The 19,150-nt window shown below is 39.0% G+C and overlaps 1 long non-coding RNA gene and 1 pseudogene across 1 annotated transcript in view; one reads left to right on the top strand and one right to left on the bottom strand.

Annotated features, from left to right (window-relative positions):
* LOC149122137 (uncharacterized) overlaps positions 1-6,870 on the bottom strand; it is a 320,316-nt gene extending 313,446 nt beyond the window's left edge. The window contains exon 1 of the long non-coding RNA XR_016221164.1: positions 6,188-6,870. This is a non-coding gene — a long non-coding RNA (uncharacterized LOC149122137). The remainder of the gene's footprint in view (positions 1-6,187) is intronic.
* Positions 1-19,150, top strand: part of LOC149122136 (serine-rich coiled-coil domain-containing protein 2-like) — a 42,903-nt pseudogene that overhangs the window by 14,079 nt on the left and 9,674 nt on the right.

The raw sequence follows: 19,150 nt of genomic DNA, 5'->3' as shown, positions 1-19,150 counted from the left end.
GAAGTGGAAGGGGGCTATTCCTAGTTTAATGATTAATGCTAGTATAATTATAATTGGAGTAAAGTGATTTTGTGGATTGATTATTGCTCATTGGCCGGAGTCAAGAATGTTAAGTGTAATTGCTATTATTAAGATTATTGATGCCGTGGCTTGTGTTAAGAAATACTTAGTTGTGGCTTCTGTTGATCATGGTGTGGCTTTGTGAATTAAAATTGGAATGATGGCTAGTATATTTATTTCTAGGCCAATCCATATGGTTAATCAGTGGGAGCTAAATACTGTAATTATTGTGCCTAGGAATAGGGTGAATAAAATGATAGTTAGGATGAGGGGGTTAATTAGTACAGGAAGGATATAAACCAACATTTTTGGGGTAAGGGCCCAATAGCTTATTTAGCTGACCTTACTATAGAATTTGGTGTATCAGGTAGCATGAAGAATTTTGAGTTCTTAGGTGTACGTTCAAGGCCTATAGTTCTAGAAATAAGAGGGCTTAAACCTCTATTATTTACTCTATCAAAGTAACTCTTTTGTCAGACATATTTCTGTATGTGAGGGGGAATGCTTGAAAGTATGATGGGCATGGAGATGTGTCATATACATAGAGCTAGTGTGAGAGGTAGGAAGCTTTTTCATAGGAGGTATATGAGTCTGTTGTAATGAAATCGAGGGTAGGATGCTCGAATTCCTAAGAATGATATTGTTAGTAGGAGGGGTTTTACAGCAAAGTTAACTGTAAATATTTCTGGGTTAGTGTGGCTGTGAAATGAGCCTAGGAATAGGATGGCTGTAAGGGCATTTATAAGGATAATATTAGTATATTCAGCTAAAAAGAAAAGAGCAAATGGGCCGCCTGCATATTCTACCTTGAATCCTGAGACAAGTTGGGATTCACCTTCACTTAAATCAAAGGGGGCTCAATTTGTTTCTGCTAGGGTCGAGATAAATCATATTATGGCAAGTGGTCATGCTGGTAGTAGGATTCATATATATTCTTGTGTTGTGATTAGGGATGATAATGTAAATGAGCCATTTATTAGAAGAATACACAGGAGAATAATCGCTAACATTACTTCCTAAGAGATAGCTTGTGCTACTGCCTGGAGGGCTCCAAATAATGCATATTTTGAGTTGGATGCTCATCATGATCAGAGGACTGGGTAAACTGCTAGGCTAGAGGTTTCTAGGATAAATAGTACTCCTATGTTTAGGTTGATTAAGGGATATGGTATGGAGATGGGTAGTCACATTGAGAGAGCTAGGGACAGTGCTAAGGTTGGGGTAATAATGAAGAGGAGAGATGAAGATGTAAGGGGTCCTAGGAGTTCTTTGAGAAATAGTTTAATGGCATCTGGAATTGGTTGAAGAAGGCCGTATGGACCTACAATGTTTGGGCCTTTACGTAGTTGTATGTACCCTAAGATTTTTCGTTCGACTAAGGTGAGGAATGCTATGGCTAAAAGTACAGGTAGGATTAAAAGGAGTGTATTAATTAGGAACATATTGTTAAGGAGAGGAGTTGAACCTCTGGTTATAAAGTTTTAAGTTTTACGCAATTACCGGGCTCTGCCACCTTAACTAGCTCTGGTCTAGGGCTCTATGATGGGTAAGTGTACTAGATTAAGATTATTTCATCTTTTGGACTTAGAGCTCTGTGGTGCAGTAGGCTCTATTTCTCTTGTCCTTTCGTACTGGGAGAAATACTTAATAGATAGAAACCGACCTGGATTTCTCCGGTCTGAACTCAGATCACGTAGGACTTTAATCGTTGAACAAACGAACCTTTAATAGCGGCTACACCATTGGGATGTCCTGATCCGGCATCTAGGTCGTAAACCCTATTGTCGATAGGGACTCTAAAATAGGATTGCGCTGTTATCCCTAGGGTAACTTGTTCCGTTGATCAAATTATTTGGGTCAATTTATGATTATAATTGCTTTGACTTGTTGGGTCTAGGCTAAAATCATTCGGAGGTTGATTTATACTCCGAGGTCACCCCAACCAAAATTTTTAACCCAGGGATTTCCTTGGTTAGGCTCATTGTAGAGTAGAATAAAGGAAGTGTTGGGTTAAATAATTAAAGCTCCATAGGGTCTTCTCGTCTTATTATTTTATCCCCGCCTCTTCACGGGGAGGTCAATTTCACTGATTGGAAGAAAGAGACAGTTTAACCCTCGTGTTGCCATTCATGCTAGTCCCCAATTAAGGAACAAGTGATTATGCTACCTTTGCACGGTCAGGATACCGCGGCCGTTGAACGTACGTCACTGGGCAGGCAGTGCCTCTAATACTAGTAATGCTAGAGGTGATGTTTTTGGTAAACAGGCAGGGTTAGGGTTTGCTGAGTTCCTTTTTCTTCTTTTAATCTTTCCTATATAGCACTCCTGTGTTGGGTTAACAGTGAAAGTTAATAGAGCATCAATTTGTGAGTTTTTCTCTTATAATTTTTAACTATCAGTGGGCATCCGATCTGATATAAGCTTGTGCAAGGAGAATAGTATTCTTGTTACTTATATTAGCATTATTTCTTCTATAGATTTATAGATTAGTCCAGTTAGGGTTTATAAGAGTTCGTTTTAGAATATTCTTATTAAGTTGATTTTTAGTTGTTGAGCTTTAACGCTTTCTTAATTGATGGCTGCTTTTAAGCCAACTATGGATTGAAAAATAACTTACTCTTTATAAAAGGCTGTATCCTATATCTAAAGAGCTGTCCCTCTTTAGAGTAACATTTAAATTTTCATTAGGGTTTTATGTCCTTTAGGAAAATTTAAAGTTGAACTAAAATTCTATTCTGGACAACCAGCTATCACCAGGCTCGGTTGGCTTTTCACCTCTATTTACAAGTCTTCCCACCATTTTGCCACATGGACGGGTTCGTTCTTATAACTGCCCATAGATAGCTCATCTGGCTTCAGGGTTTTTAACTAAAATTCTTTTTGCTAAGGATTTTCTAGCTAATTCATTATGCAAAAGGTAAGAGAAGTAATCTCTGCTTTTTTGTGCTATTAACTAATCTTTCATCTTTCCCTTACGGTACTTTCTCTATAGCGCCTGAATATAAATTTCTATCTCCTATACTTTAAATGTAAGGTAAATGGTTTGTTTAATGGATTATTTTAGTTTTGTGTAAGTTATATAGGGCTAGTGTTGGCTCAGAGTGGTCAGTAAATGAAATCTCTTGGGTGTAAGCCAAGTGCTTTAAGTTAAGCTACGCTCTGAAATGTCCAAGCACACTTTCCAGTATGCTTACCTTGTTACGACTTATCTCCTCTTACACCTATTTATTTTGTAATTATGGATAATAAATGTTTAGTATTTGAGGAGAGCGATGGGCAGTGTGTGCGTGCTTCATGGCCTTGTTCAATTAAGCTCTCTATTCTTAATTTACTACTAAATCCTCCTTTGGTTGAAAATGTAGCCCATTGCTCTCCACTCTATGGGCTACACCTTGACCTAACGTTTTTACGGTGGTAATTGAGCTTACTTTTGCTCCTTTTTAGGGTTCGCTGAAGATGGCGGTATATAGGCTGAGTTGGCAAAGAGTGGTAGGGTTTATCGGGGTTTATCGATTACGGAACAGGCTCCTCTAGGTGGGTATAAAGCACCGCCAAGTCCTTTGAGTTTTAAGCTTTGGCTTGTAGTTCTCTGGCGAATAATTTTGTTATGAAATTATTGAGGTTTAGGGCTAAGCATAGTGAGGTATCTAATCCCAGTTTGGATCTTAGCTATCACGAGTTCGAAGGTTGTAAAATCACTTTCATTGATTATTTTCATTTACAACTATTACTTTTTACAGCTTAGTTGCTATTTGATTTTATTTTGTTGCTTATTCTAATCACGCTTTACGCTGGGTGTTTATTATTTCTGGTTAATCGTATGACCGTGGTGGCTGGCATGAAATTTACCATTCCTTAAAGTCAAACTTACATTCATTGCTAAATTTTTATCACTGCTGCCCTTGGGGGCGTGGTTAAGCAAGGCACTGTGAGCTACTGCTTGGTGTGCCTAATGCCTGCTCCTCTTGATCTGGGTTGATACTAAGGGCATTCTCACGGTATGAGGAGTCTTGCATGTGTAAATTTGCCACAAAACAATAAAAAGGCTGGGACCAAACCTTTATGTTCATGGAGCCTAGAAAGCTCATCTAAGCATTTTCAGTGCTTTGCTTTACTGTTAAGCTACATTAACTTTTCACTTAGGCCTGGGTTAGAGGTATTTTTAGTTGAGACTCTAATTTTAGTCTTGACGGGCCTAGCCCATCAAAAGGGAAATAAAATGTAGAGTGCTATGTCAGTATTGTAAAGGTGCTTTTTAAATTGAAAAAAAAAATTGAAATATCTAGTTCATTAAGCCTAAAAATTTTGTTAAAAATTTAATTGCTTTAATCGAGACTTTGGCTAGAGGTATTTTTAGTTGAGACTCTCAGTAATTTGCAGGGTTAAATAATTTAAGTGTTATGCGATGACTCTTGTTCTTTGGGTTTGGCAGGAATCGAAGTATGTATAACTGTATTATTGTTTTAGGGCAATGAATTTACTTAATGGTAAGGGGAGCATTGCAGGTATATTCAATTATGTAAGAACAACTCATGTATACGTGTACGTGCGTGTACGTGCGTAAGCGTACATGTACGTGTGTACACATGGGTGTGGTGAAATTTTCTTATGTCCATCAAGCATGGAAGGATAGACCCGGCTCATAATTATGAGGATGGAGGGTCTTCATTAGGTGCTCGTCTACAATAAGTGTCCCGGGTCAGGGCCCACCGCGGCCATGTTGAGTCCAAGCATAACCCAAAAAATTAAAAATACCAAATGCATGACATCACAGTTATGTGTGAGCATGGGCTGATTAGTCATTACTCCATCGAGATTATCTTATTTAAGAGGAGCGTGTGGGCAATTTTAGGTTTAATGGCCCTAAAGTTAGAACCAGATGCCAGTTATAGTTTCACACTAGAAACCCCAAGTGTTATGGGCCCGGAGCGAGACGAGGGACATGATGTGGGCAGGTTGCTGGTTTCACGGAGGGTGGTAGATCATGGGATTCCTAAGGGAAGGGGATAGTCATATGGATGAGAAATGATTTGACTAAGATGGTCTATGTCCAGTAATGGAATGGATGTGCTATGTTGATAATTCAATTGAAGTTGTTATGGATATTCGTGTTGAGAGTAATTGTATGTGCAGGTTGGAATGAATGTGGTATGTTCTGTTAAGCAGTATGTACAAGCTTATATGCATAGGGCAAGTAGGTTAATGTACGATGAAACATAGGATGTCCTATGTACTTTATGAACTTATGGTACTAATACATGCTAATGCGGAGGAGCACTAATGCACGAAATACATAGGAAGTAAGAAAGTTTTATTGATACTGACAAGGCACTTGAATTTTGTTCAAGTACTAGACAGAGGGTAGTTTAAGTAGAATATCAGCTTTGGGTGCTGATGGTGGGGCAGGAGCCTCTTCTCTGATGTCTCAGGGAGAACTATCTCCATTCCTGGCTTACAAGGCCAGAGTAATATTTATACTACTGGGACCTTCATTTGAGGATTTTGTTTTCGATTAGGCTTGCGAGGGGTATGAGGATAAGAATAGCGGAGAAGTAAAGAATGGATGCTACTTGGCTGATAGTAATAAATGGGTGTTCTACTTGTTGTCCTCCAATTCATGTAAGTGTGAGGAGGTCTGCGATGAGAACTCAGAACAGGATCTGGCTGATGGGTCAAAATATTATGCTGTGTTGTTTAGAAATGTGGAGTAGAAGAATAATAGCTAGGACTAGGATTGAAATGACTAGTGCTAGCACTCCTCTCAGTTTGTTTGGCATAGAGCGTAGGATGGCATAGGCAAATAAGAAATACCACTCAGGCTTAATGTGAGGAGGAGTGTTAAGGGGATTAGCAGGAGTATAGTTATCTGGATCTCCAAGTAAGTCAGGGGAGAATAGGGCTAGAAGAAGGAGAAGTAAAATTAGTATGAGAAATCCTTGGGCATCTTTAATTGTGTAATAAGGATGAAAGGGGATTTTGTCTGAGTTGGAGGGGATTCCTAACGGGTTGTTAGAGCTGGTTTTGTGAAAAAAGAGTAAGTGAATTATGACTAGGGCTGTGATAATAAATGGTAGAATCAAATGAAATGCGAAAAAGCAGGTGAGTTTGGCTTTGTCTGCTGAAAAGCCTCCTCAGATTCATTCAACTAAGGTTGTTCCGATATATGGGATTGCTGATAGGAGGTTAGTGATTACGGTTGCTCCCCAAAATGATATTTGTCCTCATGGGAGGACATAGTCTATGAATGCTGTTGCTATTTCTTAGAATAATAGAATAATGCCAATGTTTCAGGTCTCTAGGTATGTGTATGATCCATAGTAGATTCCGCGGCCTACGTGTATGTAGAGGCAAATAAAGAATATAGATGCTCCGTTAGCGTGGAGGTATCGGATAAGTCAGCCATAGTTAACATCTCGGCAAATATGGGTTACTGATGAGAATGCTGTTGTTGTGTCAGAGGTGTAGTGTATGGCTAAGAATAGGCCAGTGAAAATTTGAATTATAAGGCACAGGCCTAGTAGAGAGCCAAAGTTTCATCAGGCAGAGATGTTTGATGGAGCAGGAAGGTCAATTAGGGAGTGGTTAACAATTTTTAATAGGGGGTGGGTTTTGCGAATGTTGGTCATTAGGTTCTTATAGTTGAAAACAACGATGATTTTTCATGTCATTAGTCATGGTTCAAGTCCATGTAAGAACTATGACATACGTAGTGTTTTTATTAAGTGTAATGTTTGTGATGGGGTTTGTTGGGTTTTCTTCTAAGCCATCACCAATTTATGGAGGGCTTGGGTTGATTGTTAGTGGTGGAGTAGGCTGCAGAACTATTTTAAGTTTTGGTGGTTCATTTTTAGGCTTAATAATATTTTTGATTTATTTGGGAGGAATGTTGGTGGTGTTTGGGTATACTACTGCGATGGCAACTGAGGAGTATCCTGAGACTTGAGGATCGAATGTTATGATTTTGAGTATGTTAGTGTTGGGGGTGATGTTAGACGTAGGATTAATTATGTTTATGATGTTAAGTGATGGGGTTGAGATTGTGGTTGATTTTAAAAATATGGGGGATTGGGTGGTTTTTGAAGGGGACGAGGTAGGATTAATCCGGGAGGATTCTATAGGGGTAGCAGCATTGTATAGCTATAGGAGCTGATTAATGTTGTTGCTGGTTGATCTTTATTTGTTAGTATTTTTATTGTTATTGAGATTACTCACTGGGGTAAGGCTAAAATGAATAAGGCTAAGAGCAGAGAGATTAGGAAAGATAAAGAATAGAATTTGATGAGGCCTTTTTGTGTAGATAAGGAAGTTGATGTGGAAATTTGAATGCCTAAAATAGTTTTGGGGATTGCTTTTTCAGTTCATGACATATCTAAGAGTAGTGTGGCTACTGTGTTGGCTCGCTGAAAGATTAAGGTAGGGTATTAGGCGGTGTATTGTTGTAGGGAAAAATCCTAGTATGTTTGAGAAGTTGAATGAGGTAGATTGTGTGCTCATTTTTAGGTGAAGGCTTAGTTGATTAAGTTCTATGGCATATACCCTCGAATGGTAACAAATAAGGTGGCTATTTTTATATATAGGGGCATGGTTATTTGGGGGATATTATTTGGCTGAATGAGGTTGCAAATTAAAAATCCTTTGAAAATACTTCCTAATGGGAGGCATTTAATGGAGTTGATGAGTGAGGGGTTGTCTTCATTAATAATAATAAGGACTGGGTAGCAGGGTTGACCTAGAAGAGCAAAGAAGATAATTCGAGTGCTATAGACAGCTGTTAGGGATGTGGCAATAAGAGTGATGATAAGGGCTCAGGCGTTGGTATTAGACGTGTTTGCTGATTCAATAATTAGATCTTTTGAGTAAAAGCCTGTTAGGAATGGTATACCTGTGAGAGCTAAACTGCCAATTGTAAGAGCGGAAGATGTTAAAGGTAGTGTTTTGTACAGGCCTCCTGTTTTTTGGATGTCTTGTTCATCATTGAGGCTGTGAATAATTAGTGGGAGGATGGTAATGTTATTGTCTAAAATAAAGATTTGTTGGAGTTCTCATGTGTTGAGGTTAATAGCAAATCAGGCTAAGGCTATAATAAAGCCAATATCTCCAATGCGGTTGTATAAGATTGCTTGTAAGGCTGCAGTATTGGCATCTGTTCGCCCGTGTCATCAGCCGATGAGGAGAAATGATATGATTCCCACTCCCTCCCATCCAATAAATAGCTGAAATATATTATTAGCGGTGACTAAAATTAGTATAGTAATAAGAAATATGAGTAGGTATTTAAAGAATTGGTTGATTTTAGGGTCTGAGTGTATATATCATATGGAAAATTCTATGATAGACCATGTAACAAATAGTGCAATTGGGGTGAATAGTATAGAGAAGTAATCTAATTTAAAGCTGGTTGTTAATTTTAAGGTGTGAATTGTTATTCAGTGTCAGTTGGATACTATTATTTCTTGATTTGTTTCAATAAAGATTAGTGTTGGGATAAGGCTAATGATAAATGTGTAGGATACCGAAGTTTTTACGTAAAAAAGATAGTATTATTAAAAATGTTAGTGAAAGAGGCCACAATAGGGAGGACTAAAATAATAATTGATACAGCTACAGAGGTGGAGAATAAGTTAATTACTTTTATTTGGAGTTGCACCAATTTTTTGGTTCCTAAGACCAACGGATTACTTCTATCCTTTAAAAGTTGAGAAAGCCATGGGGTTAGACATGGGAGCATGAATTAGCAGTTCTTGCAGACATTCTCGGTAGATAAGGAGGTGCAATCTCCTATTATTAGACTCACAATCTAATGTTTTTGTTAAACTATATTTACAGAATATTGGGCCTAAGATGATTTTTGGATTAATAGCTAAGAGGACAAGTGGGGCTAGGTGAAGAATTATCAAAGTATTTTCTCAAGTGAATGTTGGGGAAAGGTTGTTTCTATGATATGTAAATTTGCCTCTTTGGTTGATAAAATGTAGAGGGAGTAGAGTGCTGTAATTAGAACATTAGTCCCTATTAAAATAATACTGAGATTAAATCATGAAAAGGATGATGAGAAGCTCTCCTAATAAGTTGATGGTAGGTGGTAGGGCTAAGTTAGGCTGGCAAGTAATCATCATGCTGCTATTAGTGGCAGGATGGTTTGAAGCCCCCGGGCTAATAATATAGTTTGGCTATGAATGTTAGTTAGAATTAGCTAGGCAGAATAGTAGAGAGGAAGTAAGGCCGTGAGGGATTATTAGAGTAGTGGCTCCTATAAAACTTCATGGGGTTTGAATTAGAATTGTGACAATTACTAAGGCCATATGACTTACTGAGGAATAACCAATAAGTGATTATAAGTCTGTTTGTCGAAGATAGATGGAGCTGGTTATAATTATGCCTCTAAAGGGAAAGTATAAGGAATGGGTAGGTGGCCAGCGCCGCGGCTCAGTAGGCTAATCCTCCACCTTGTCAGCGCTGGCACACCGGGTTCTAGTCCCGGTTGGGGTGCCGGATTCTTTCCTTGTTGCCCCTCTTCCAGGCCAGCTCTCTGCTGTGGCCCTGGAAGTCAGTGGAGGATGGCCCAAGTGCTTGGGCCCTGCACCCCATGGGAGACCAGGAGAAGCACCTGGCTCCTGCCTTCGGATCAGCGTGGTGCGGCGGCCATTGGAGGGTGAACCAACGGCAAAAGGAAGACCTTTCTCTCTGTCTCTCTCACTATCCACTCTGCCTGTGGGGGTGAAAAAAAAACTTCCTGGTAAGTGACCAAAAAACAAAAATCTAAAAACAAAAAAAACCCAGCACCACAACAGAAACCACACAGCCAACCAACCAACCAACTGAAAATAAGCCTCAAGAAAATGAGTCCAGATTCACATATGTACAAACTAAATATTTAGGTTTAATTAACAACATTCTAATCAGTTTGAATGCCACGTGGATATTTTTGGCTTTTGCTCTAAAATTCCTTTGCCCTACTATTGTGATCACCTCTTCTCTGAAGTGCTTATTGAAAATCAGGCTGTATGATATAAAAGTCTGGATTTTTAAAATCCTCTTAAATGTAGCTTGACTCACTAGATTTAAAATCCCATAGGTAAATAATAATAATCAAAATTTGAATTTTCGTTCACATTCTTGAATGTATGTGGTATGATGTGTTGTGATTATTCATCCATATCAAAAATGATATGTCTGACACCTGCTTTGCAGGCAAAATAATGGAAGCCTGATGCTGGTGGAAAGGCAGCTTTAGTCTGCTGAGAGAAAATGAACTCCACATCAGAATTCTGTAATACCTGCAGAGAAAGAAAGAATATATTTTTAGAGCTGTATAAAAAGGATGGAAGAAGAAGTTCCAATGACTAGCAAATATATGAAAAAAATGCTGAATATCACTAGCCATGATGGAAATGCAAATCAAAATCACAATGAGGGGCCTTCACTGTGGCACAGCAGGTTAAAGCCCTGGTCTGAAGCACCAGCATTCCATATGGGTGCCAGTTCTAGTCCCAGCTGCTCCTCTTCCAATCCAGCTCTCTGCTATGGCCTGGGATAGCAGTAGAGGATGGATCAAGTCCTTGGGCCCCTGCACCCACTTGGGAGATTCAGAGGTTCCTGGCTTCAGATTGGCGCAGCTCTGGCCATTGCCGCCATCTGGGGAGTGAACCAGCAGATGGAAGACCTCTCTCTCTGTCTCTACCTCTCTCTGTAACTCTGTCTGTCAAATAAATAAAATAAATCTTTTTTAAAAATCACAATGAAAGAAGCTCCTAGCTCCTGGCTTTGGATGGACTAAGCACAGGCCATTGCAGCTAACTGGGGAGTGAACCAGTGAGTGGATGGAAGACTCTCTCTCTCTGTCTCTTTCTGTCTGTCTCTCTCTCTCTCTCTCTCTCTCTCTGCCTCTCTGTAACTCTGCCTTTAAAAATAAATAAATTTTTTAAAAAAGAAAAAAAAAACCTTTAGAAAAGGAAAAGAAGACCTCTCTCTTCTCGCTCTGCTCCCTTTGCTGTGAGGCCTCTAGTGGTTGTGTGGTCTCCTCTCTGAAACACAAGGCAGCTTTGTTGACATCACTGATGATGCTTGTCAGCAGGGATCGGGCCACACTGCCAGACTGCTTTGTTAGTCATCTCAACTGTCCATGTCCATTGCAGCTGCTCTGGAACTCATAGGAAGATCTCAGTTTTTGCAAACTAATGGAAAAGAACCACTTGTGTAAGAGGGAGTTTGTTACAGGGTTTTCCGACAAGTTAATGCGTGGAAGTTACATCATTAGAACAAAAGAATGCCTTAATTCTATGTTGAAAAAGAAGAGTGTAAAGTGGTTTTCTGACAGTAGTCCTCTACTGTCCTTAGACTAGAGGAAGGTTTGTCCATCTTTAATATTAATGAATGTGTTAGCATTCTAATTGCATTTAGAATTCAAAGAGTAAAAGTCCTAGAAATTGCTAAGATGCTTTACTCAGTAAAGATGCCTAGAATACTTGGAAAATCAGAAAACTTAACTTTTTTTCAGTTGGTGTGAAATTTTTCATGTGATTTTTGCTTCTGTGCATTTATTAAAAATATTTATGCAAAATGTTTACACAGTGCCTGGCACTGGATAAATGTTGGCTCCTTTATGTCATGTGAAGCATAAAAATTGCATACATGAAGTTATTTCTTCAGTAATCTTTAAAAAGAGAATCTTTGCTTTCCCATTTCATGATTTTTTTTTCACCCTAATGCTTAAAGAAGCATTTCTCAAACTGTTCAGTAATTTTGATGTGATTGGACACTTTTATCTTAGTCCAGGTTTAATAGACAGCACAGTCAGTGCTCAATGTCAAAGTTATTTGGGAGGGTGGTTTTATTAATCAATTCAGTTAATGATTATATTCACAATCCTTAAAACTCTTGTGCTTTGATAGAAATAGTTTTTCCCCTATTTGAGCTGGGACTTACACAAAGAAATGAGGTAATAGGTATGCCAATTACTCTGATCATTTTATACACATTTATGCACTCATAGCAATGTCACACTGTACCCCAAAAATATGTATGATTACTACATGTCAGTTAAAAATAAAAATATATTAAATTTTAGAAGTAATTTTTTGTTTCTACAAAAAGAAAATGCTGTTGGAATCTGTAGTGGAATTTAGGAGTTGTCTCCAACAATAGTGAGCCTTTGAATCCATTGATATTGAGACTCACAGTTGTGAAGAAGAGGATAGCTCTCCATTTAATTCCTTCTGATTTCTTTCATATATATGCATGTGTATGTATAAATATATATACATATATATATATTGTTTGTACTTTGGATTATTAAAAATGGCAGCTTTTAAAAATTAATTTCCAGTAGTTCCTTGTCACAAAAATAGTTGATTTTTAAAATTCATTTGTTTATTTGAAAGGCAGAGTTTACAGAGAGATGGAGGGAAATGGGGAAGGTAGAGAGCTTCCACCAGTTCACTCCCCAAATGGCCACAACAGCTGGAGCTAGGCCAGTCTGAAGCCAGGAGTTGGGAGCTTCTTCCTGGTCTCCCATGTGGGTACAGGGGCCCAAGGACTTAGACCATCTTCCGCTGCTTTCCAAGGCACATTAGCAGGGAGCCGGATTGGAAGTGGAGCAGCCAGGACTCAAACCACCACCCATGTGTGACACCAGCATAGCAGGCGGAGGCTTTACCTGCTACACCACAATGCTCACCCCCAGTAGTTGATTTTTGTATATTGCTCTCATATCCTTTGACTTTCTTAATCTCATGTATTCTAGTAGTTTAAAATTCTTTTTGTTAATATAAAGAGAATAGATGTTATGTATTACATAGGTACAGTTCTAAGAAGGTAAACATACTTCCCTCCCTCCACTTTTCCCTCAATCAGTCCCCTCCTTCCTTTATTTTTTTCTTTAATCTTTGCAGATGCATGCTTTCAATCCACTCTGTAGTCATAGGCTTAATTCATACTAACCATAATATTCAACAAGTAAAAAATAGGAAGACCAGAGTTCTACAATAGTATAAACAAGGGCTAAAAGCAACAATCATATCACAAGATGTTTGTTTCATTCCTATAAATTTTTGATATTCTATATTAACAGCCACATATCAGAGAAAACATGATATTTGTCTTTTTCAGACTGGCTTAGTTCACTAAGCATGATGGTTTCTAGTTGCATCCATTCTGTTGTGAAAGGCAGGATCTCATTCTTTTTTATGGCTGAGCACCATTTCATAGTGTACACACACACACACACACACATATATCACATTTTCTTTATCCAGTCATCAGTTGATGGATATCTGTATTGATTCTAGTAGTTTTATACTTTGGGATTATCTGCACCAAAAATTTTAGCATCTGAGTGAAAACAGTTTTCTTTGTTTTTTCCTATTTGTCTTTTATTTTTACTTGCCTTGCTGTTATGGTGACTAGAAACTCCAGTAACTACTGAATAGGAGTATCTTGTTCCTAGTCTTAGAGGTAGAATATTGTCTTTTACCATTAAATATGATGCTAGAGTAGTTTTTTTTTTAGCTTTGTTATTTTAAGTTTAATTTCACTTTATTGGAGAGAGAGAGAGAGAGAGAGAGAGAGAGAGGTACCCATCTTCCATCTCCTAGTTTACTCCTCAAGTGCTCACAACAGTAGGAGTGGGTCAGACTGAAGCCAGGAGCGTGAAACTCAAGCTAAGTAAACTCAACCTGAGTCTCTCATATGGGAGGCAGGAACCCGAGTACTTGAGCCATTATCTGTTTATTATCAATCATATTTATATCATGACTAGATGTTGAATTTTGTTAGGAACTTTATCAGTATCTATTGAGATAATTATGTTTTATTTCTTGATGTGGTAAATTATATTGCTTTTTGACCACTGAACGAGCCTTGCTTTTCTAGGATCAACCTCATTTGTTGAGGATGTTTCATTTTTATATATTGATGAAATTGAGTCTCAGATACATTTATTAAGGACTTTTGTATCTTTGTGAGGGATGTTAAGCTGTGGTCTTTTATATATTTGTTAAGATCAGGATAATGTTAGTCATTTGATTTAATTAATTTCTAATTTAATTGGGTTGATTTTTATTTTCTTTAAGAGAATGTATCAAACTGATACATGTTGATCCTTTAAATGTTGGAAGAACTTGCTGATAAAATATCTAAAGCCTTAGGTATTTGTTTCATGGGAAGTTTTAAATTATGGATTCATTTTCATTAGTAGTCAATAGGTTTGCTTAGGTCATCTACTTCATTTTTGAAGAGTTTAGAGAGTTTATGGTTATTAAGGAATTTCTCCATTTTATATAAGTTGTCAAATTTGTATACATGGAGCCATTAACAGTATTACTACCTTATTTACTCTTACCATCTTAAATGTCAGTAGTAATATTCCTGCTTTCATTCCTGATATATGTCTTGATTTGTACTTTCCATCTTTTTTTTTTTTTTTGACACTGAAACTACTGAAAACTATTTTTACACTGGAAATTGTTGAAACATTCTGTATCTTTTTGCATCCAATTATATGGTATAATTCTAGCAATTCGCAGAAAAATAAACCTTCCATCTTTTTTTGCCTTTTGGCAGTTTTTCACAGGAATATTTATTAGTTTCATTGATTTCTCTATTTTTAATTAATTTCCACTGCATTGTTTTCTTTCTGTTTTTTCTAGCTTTACTTTGCACCAGTTACTGATTTGATTTTTGTTTCAATGGAAGCCATCTGTACCACAATTTTGCCTCTAAGCACTGTTGCATCCCACAAATTTTCAAACATGATGTCTTCATTTTCCTGCAGTTCAAAATATTTTCTTACTCACTTTGACATTTATCCATGGATAATTTAGAGCTGTTTACTTTTCAAATGGTTAGAGATTATCCTTCTGTTACTGATTTTTAGTTAACTTGCCTTATATTTGGAGAGCACATTTATTTTCTTTTTTTAAAAGTTTATTTGAAAAGCAGAGACAGAAAGAGAGACAGACAGACATACAGAGTTCTCCCATCTACTAGTTCACGCTCAGTTCTCCCATGTTGGGGGCAGGACCCAACCACTTGAACCAATCACCTGCTGCCTTTTAGGTTGTGCAAGAGTGAAAACCTGAAATTGAGGGTGGAGCCTGAACAAAAACTTACTTGCTCCGATATGGATATGGACATATATTTTTATTGGACAGGCAGAGACAGAGACAGAGATCATCCATCTACTGTTTGATTTCCCAAGTGACTGCAACCGCTGGTACTGGGTCAGGCCAGAACCAGAGAGCCAGGAGTCAGGAACTCAGTCCAGGTCTCCCATGTGGGTGCCAGGGGTCCAAGTACTTGAGCCAACACCTGCTGCCTCTTGGAGTGGGCATTTGCAGCAACTTGGAATTAGAAGCCAAGCTGGGACTTGAACCCAGGTACTCATCTATGGGATGCAGGTATTGTGTTCCGAGCAGTGTCTTAATTGCTGTGCCAAATGCCAGCCCCAGCATGCCCTTTTTCTGTTCTTTTAAATCGAGTTTCTTAAATCTGTAGGTTCATATCTTTTACCAAATTTGGGATAAGTTCAGTTTTATTTATTCAAATATCTTTTCTGCCCTACACCCTTCCTTCTGTGACTTTAATGACAAGAAAGTAAAATCTATTAATTGTCCCACAGATCCTTGAATGGACTATGTTAATTTCTTTTCATCAATCTTTTTTCTGTTTATCATTCAGATTGATTGGTTTCTGTTGATCTGTGGCCAAGTTAAACCTGTTATCTCAAATATTGGTATTTAGATTGATCTCGTATTTTTAAAAATTGTGGTTATTGAATCTTTCCAGTTCTAAAATTTCCATTTCATTCTGCTTTTTTTTGTTCATTTGTTTTGACAGGCAGAGTGGACAGTGAGAGAGAGAGACAGAGAGAAATGTGGGGAGCAACTTGGACTAGACTAAGTTACTGGAATTAAGACTTATTCTATGCATCTGCTCTCCCACAATATGGCGCTGGGAGAGGAATAAACAGCTTCTATGCAGCTGCCTCCAGTTCAACCAATAAATAGCAGGACCTGCTCCTGATTGGAGGAGAGCAGCGTACTCGGCGTGAGGATAGCAGAGTTGGGATTGGTGGAAGAGGACTATAAAGGAGGAGAAAGACAACATGCATGGGGAACATCTAAGGGGAACATCTGGATAACATCTGAGCAGCCCCCAAGAGAGCCGGCCGGCGGTGTGCCACTCCCCTGTGGAAGTGGGGAAAGTGGCAGGGGGAGCCGCCCTTCCACGGAGGTGGAAGGATTGGCAGCCAACCCGGGAAGAACCAGCAGCAAACCCGGGAAGGGCCGAGCAGACAAAAGAACAGTGCAGGGTCCACGAAGAGGGGGAGCAACAGAGAAAGGTCTTCCTTTGCCATTGGTTCACCCTCCAATGGCTGCCGCAGCCGGTGCACTGTGGCTGGCGCACTGCGCTGATCTGAAGGCAGGAGCCAGGTGCTTCTCCTGGTCTCCCATGGGGTGCAGGGCCCAAGCACTTGGGCCATCCTCCACTGCACTCCCTGGCCACAGCAGAGAGCTGGCCTGGAAGAGGGGCAACCAGACAGAATCTGGCGCCCTGACAGGGACTAGAATCCAGTGTGCCGGTGCCACAGGCGGAGGATTAGCCTATTGAGCCGCGATGACAGCCTTCATTTTTCTTTAAATGTGCTTTTCCTTCATAAGACTCTCCCCCCCCCTCAGGTGTTTGCCCTTACTTTTTGGAGATTTTTTGGTGCTCTCTCTTAAAATCTTTTCCTATTAACTAACTTCTGTGTCATTTTGCCATTGGTGTCTGCTGTGCGTGAATTGAGGTTTCTCCCTAGGTGTTGAGTAAGTTTGAATCATGTCTTAAACACTTGAACAGTGTTATGAGATTCTAGATCTTGTTTAAAACCTGTGGAGAATACTGAGTTTCAGACCGCTAGGTTTAACCAGCTGCCTTTGGATTGTGGTTTCAGTGGCACTTCTGCTTCCAAAGCCTTGCTGTGCCGTGCTGTTCAGATCTCTTTCGAGTGTGTTCCTGCCAGAGGCTGGTTTCCGACCTGGTCATTGGTCATCATTTATTTTTCAGTCTTCGCAGTGCTATTTAGCAGCAAGTAAGTGCTGCTCAGCTGTGGCCCCTGGAATCGCCATACAGGTTCATGGAATCACTTTCCTGAGTCCTGGTGGTTGACTGTCTTCCTGATATTTTCTGTTGTGTTGGGCCCCTTTTTTCTTTTCTTCTGCCTCTAAGACTGATTTTTCATTTTTCCTGTTCTGTTATATACTTCCTAAAACTAATGCAAAGCAGTGTAAGTGTTGTCCATGATTCTGTGGAGTTCCTGCTGTCCAGTGCCAGGTGTACCAGTCTTTTGCATTCATCTGAGAGGCAGAGAGGAAAAGAGAGGGGGAGAGAGAGAAAGTGAGAGAGTTTTTGTCTGTGTTGTTCCCCAACTGTCCACAATGGCCTAAGCTGGGGCCAAAGCTCAGAGTTGGTAATTCAGTCCCTGTCTCTCATGGGGGTGGCAGGAACTAATCAGTTGAGACATTACTGTTGCCTGCCCCAGAAGTTTGGTTATCAAACTCAGGTACTCAAATATGGGATGCAGGCATTTTAACTAATAGCATAACTGCTAGGCTGAGCGCATGCCCCAGATGTACCAGTCTTAACTGTAGACCCTGAAATGTCCATGCATGTGGTTTACGTGCTCACCAGTCAGTGTAGACGGAACATTTCCAGCTTCCTGGTAAGTTCCCTCATGTTCCCCCTCTCCCTGCATCAGCCGCTCTTCTGATTTCTAGCACCATGTCTGTTCTCAGACTTGACATAAACAGATCCTGAAAAGGGTGTTCTCATGTATCTAGTATTTTAGTCAAGGGATTTTGTGGCCCAGCCTGGTGTATTATTTAATATGACTGTTTCTGACTCTGTTACACTAAAAACACCTAAACCAAAGCAGATTCAATTTTTTACTTTATATTTTTCTTAACTGTGAAAGTCTTAAAATTCTTTGAAATTTTCCATATCCCTTTTCCCAGTCTAAAACATTCAGTGAGTGTCTCCCTCATTCACTTACACTGTGTCTGTTACTTATTCTCACAGGTTCATCTTCTCCCAACTTCCTTTTCCTTCTTCCACATTTCCTTCTGCCAGCACAGAGATGAAAAGGAGAGTAATAACTTCTTATATCCTATTTGTTCTTTGCCATGCTAGCATTTAGTTTGGGAAAATTCAGGTTGAACTGAGTGTCTGTAGTTAGGGTACTAATGGGGTGTTTTTCTCCCTTCTTTCTGACAGCATGATGGAAGTGGTTCATTACATGACATTCAACTATAATTGCCATCCAGTCCAGAACCAGAAGATGGTGATCAAATATGTAAGGTAATCAGGCTAAATATTTCAAATGTTTTGAATATTAAAATAATAAAGCTATAACAATGAAAGTGTTTAATAATAAGGATGTTGAAAATTTAGAGATTTACTTTCTGGAGTATTTCAAGTGTACATATAAAAACTTAGGGATTTGCATTTTTTAAAAGATGTATTTATTTATTTAAAAGGCAGAGTTAGAGAGGGGGAGAGCAAGACTTCCATCTCCTGGTTCACTCCCCAAATGGCCTCTTTAGCCAGGACTGGACTAGGAGCTTCATCCAGGTCTCCCATGTGAGTGGGAATGGCCCAAGTACTTGCACTGTTTTTACTGCCTTCCCAGGTGTATTAGGGAGCTGGATCAGAAGTACAGCAGCCAGGACTTGAACCTGCTCCCATAGGGGGATGCCAGTACTACAGGCAGTGCTGTTAACCTGATGTACTACAGCACCAGCCCTGAAATTTGCTTTCTTGAGACTTGCCCTTAACTTTTGCTACTTTGTTAAGTTAAAATCCCTGTGTTGTTTAATTTGAATTTGTCCGTTGGATAATTAGTATTGATTCAGAATCCTTTTCCAAAAATCATCACTTTTTACAATTTTTACATACAGCTTCCAAGAAAAATTAAAGTGGCAATTAAGTTTCACTGCGTATCTCATTTATCACAATGTTGAAAGATACTAGAAAATACTAAAAATTAGATTAACTTTATTAGGCTCATGTTTTCCCTGTGTTTCTTATGTAGATTTCTCCTGCCTTTGAATAT

Source organism: Oryctolagus cuniculus, chromosome 15, assembly GCF_051225735.1.
Source record: "Oryctolagus cuniculus isolate XC-2025 breed Fujian yellow rabbit chromosome 15, ASM5122573v1, whole genome shotgun sequence".
Taxonomy (NCBI): domain Eukaryota; kingdom Metazoa; phylum Chordata; class Mammalia; order Lagomorpha; family Leporidae; genus Oryctolagus; species Oryctolagus cuniculus.
This window is presented reverse-complemented; position numbering and strand designations above follow the sequence as displayed.